Source organism: Equus przewalskii, chromosome 17 (assembly GCF_037783145.1).
Source record: "Equus przewalskii isolate Varuska chromosome 17, EquPr2, whole genome shotgun sequence".
NCBI classification, from domain to species: domain Eukaryota; kingdom Metazoa; phylum Chordata; class Mammalia; order Perissodactyla; family Equidae; genus Equus; species Equus przewalskii.
The window spans coordinates 39,233,285-39,236,286 of record NC_091847.1 but is presented as its reverse complement, the minus strand read 5'-3'; the positions used below and the strand labels follow the sequence as shown (position 1 = coordinate 39,236,286).

At 44.8% G+C, this 3,002-nt stretch overlaps 1 non-coding gene across 1 annotated transcript; it reads left to right on the top strand.

Annotated features, from left to right (window-relative positions):
• Nucleotides 1-306: 306 nt before the first annotated feature.
• On the top strand, nucleotides 307-496 carry LOC139076880 (U2 spliceosomal RNA). The gene has a single exon (XR_011528917.1). It is a non-coding gene; the product is annotated as a U2 spliceosomal RNA (small nuclear RNA).
• Nucleotides 497-3,002: the final 2,506 nt, after the last annotated feature.

Sequence of the window (3,002 nt, the reverse complement as noted above, 5' to 3'; positions counted from 1 at the left end):
ATTTTAGTTCCAGAGTTGTTCCTTGACTTTCAAAGGGCTACAGAAAATATGGGAGCTGGGAGGAAGGAGCTGACCGATTAAGTTTAGTGAGTGAGTACACAAAGGAGTTGTTTGGATCAGGCCTCAGGAAGAAGACACTGAGATTGATCATTCTCAGTGAGAAAGATGTTTCTTCAGGAGCATTATATCAGGTCAGAGCAATATCAGGGAAAGATTCAGAGCACTGGACAGATGTGGGGAGCTCTGGACATGACAGTCTCTGCCTCAAGTGTGAAAGAGGAGGTGTGTGCCTTAAGTAGAACTGTTCTCCCTTCCCTGCCTATTGGCAAAAATCAAATGCAGTATCTTGCTTATCAGTTGAAGCATCTGAGTGTTCTCTGTCTGTGTACTGAGCACTAAATGAATGTTTGGAATTAGGAGGTAGATTGGGAGCTTGTCCTGTCCACTCCATGCCTCAGCCTGGAACTGTATTACTTCCAGGAATGGTGCGTTCCTTTTGAGTTAATGATAGGTTGTTTTCTCTTGTTCCCCTTGTCTCCTACAGAGCGCTCCAGTTCACTCGTCATGAGGCTCCAGGCTGCATCTCCATCGTCTGCACTGCAAGGATAGAGTTTCCTGTAAGTGGAATAGACAAAGTAGCTGAGCTTGAGCCGTCTTGCCAGAACCGCATCCAAGAGAGCGTTGGACGAGAGGACCATTTGGTTAGGGGGAGACCTGGACTGAGAGAGAGAAGAAGAGACTGAGCCTGAGCCGTACCCCATGTCTAGGGACTGTGTACCAGGACATGTGACCCAGGGAGAGTCAACAGGGGCAGCCATCGAGGGGGAAGAAAATTTGCTGGTGTTAGAGAGGCAGCAGCAAGCTCGGTGGCAGCACCCACTGCCTCCCGTCCAAAGGAGTCAAGTAAGGAGATCCTGCCTCTCATTCCATACTCCAAACCTAGGGTGGTCCTGTCTGGGAAAGTGGGAGAAGACAGGTGTGCGAGAGTAGACACATCTCCCACTCCCACTAGACTGACTGCGAAATTCTGTGTTGTTTTGTTTTTGAGATTGAAGTTTAAAAATGAATAGGTCTGAGCATTGGCAATGGGGCTGGGAAGTTATGGAACTGGATGGAGACATCATTAAGCTAAGGGAGCCCAGTGCCCAGAGTAAAGCAGGATTCTACCAGAGGAGTCTGGGAGCAGTTAAAGGGTTTCATGTTTACACCCCATTGAATTGCTGTGTCTCACTAATCATAGGGTTCCTTCATTTCCCCCGACAATGCAACCACAAAAAACAAAAGCAAAAAACTTCGGTTCAGGTTTTTAGCCATACACAATCCACTTCAAACTAGACAAAGCCTGTCTTCCTCAATTACCCTTCTTGAGCTTTCCTCCCTTCTGCCTTCTCTCCCTTATCCTGCAGAAAATCTGTGCCCTCCTGCTGCCCTCTGTGCAATTAACTAGAGCCAAACTTATGTACCATCAAGGACACTAAAAATAAATATATTTTCTTTGAATATTTTGCCTACTGTGACCTACTTTTAGCTCCATTTCAAAAGCAAGGGGGTGAGGTGTGTCCTAAATAAACATGTCAATTAACTCTGTCCTACCCTTTCGGCTTCACAGCTTTTGTATCATAAACCAAAATTGTCTTCTCTAGACAGCGAAAGTTGAAAAGATCTTCTGTGTCGATACATTGATATTGAAGTTCCAAAATTCCATTTGTGTCATCAAAAATCTATTTCTTTGAGGACCGTTTCCCACTGATAATCATGGTATTAAAGGGCTCAAGTCAGTGTCACCTCTGATGTGCCTAAGTCACATGTAGAATCACTTCCAACCCCCCCATGCATCTGAAAACACATTTTTCATTGATTACAAAATCAAGAGCTGTAAAGTTTCCTTACAAAGAGAGCATTTTATCAGCTAATGTTATTTTAATTATTCATTTTTAATGAGGAATCTATGAATATCTTAAAAAATCAGAGTCGATACGTAGGCTGTCACCTAAACAAAAAAATCAGTTACAGTCTGAGGGTTTCGCAACATTAGGCGATTATTGTCATGATTTAAATACTTCAGTTTAGACAGTAAGATTTATGTGTGTGCTTTCAAAGTTAGTTTTAGGGGCTGGCCTGGTGGCATAGTGGTTTAGTTCCTACACTCCACTTTGGCAGCCCAGGGTTTGCCAGTTCAGATCCTGGGCACAGATCTACACAGGGCTCATCAAGCCATGCTGTGGCAGCATCCCACATAGAAGAACTAGAAGGACGTACAACTAGGATATACAACTATGTACTGGGGCTTTGGGGAGAAAAAAAGAGGAAGATTGGCAACAGATGTTAACTCAGGGCCAATCTTCCTAGAAAAAAAAAATGTTGGTTTTTACTATTCACCCTAGGAGTAGTTAATGAACCCTTTGCAGTGCTCTGATGGGGAACGCACACTCCAGAGGGCAGTTTGTGAACACTGAAAGCACTAATCAGAACTTTGGACTTGGAATCTGTGGCAGCTCCTGCAAATATTCGTTTCTGCATTTACATGAGAGGATTTATTCTTTAGCATAAGAGATGTTAGAAATAACTTTTTATTGGTGAAATGCATTGTTTCTGAGGTATGTGTACCACACGGGCATCTCACCCTCAAATGAATGGAGCATAAGGTTTGGGTGAGCCCGGATGCTGCTCTAGGCCTGGTGTTTGTTTAGTCCTGTGCCTGCCGCTTCATGCAGGATTTTGTCACCTGATCCGATGTCGAGTGTGGCTGGATCCTGCTCTAGGACATTGTGGTATCTGGCTTAAGCAAACATTTCACACGAGGTTCTGGTTGGGAGCTGTGAGCTCATGGGACATACCGGGATGATTTGCCTGGCTCTCGTGCCTAATTGCTAATCAGCGTTTGCAAGTGGAATTCGGTCGTATACTGACTTGCACGGACCTCATCACCCAGGGGCCCTGTGAAGGGTGAGAAGACCCAGGCTCTAAGGACACAGATTGTCAGAGGCCCCACAAAGAGGCTG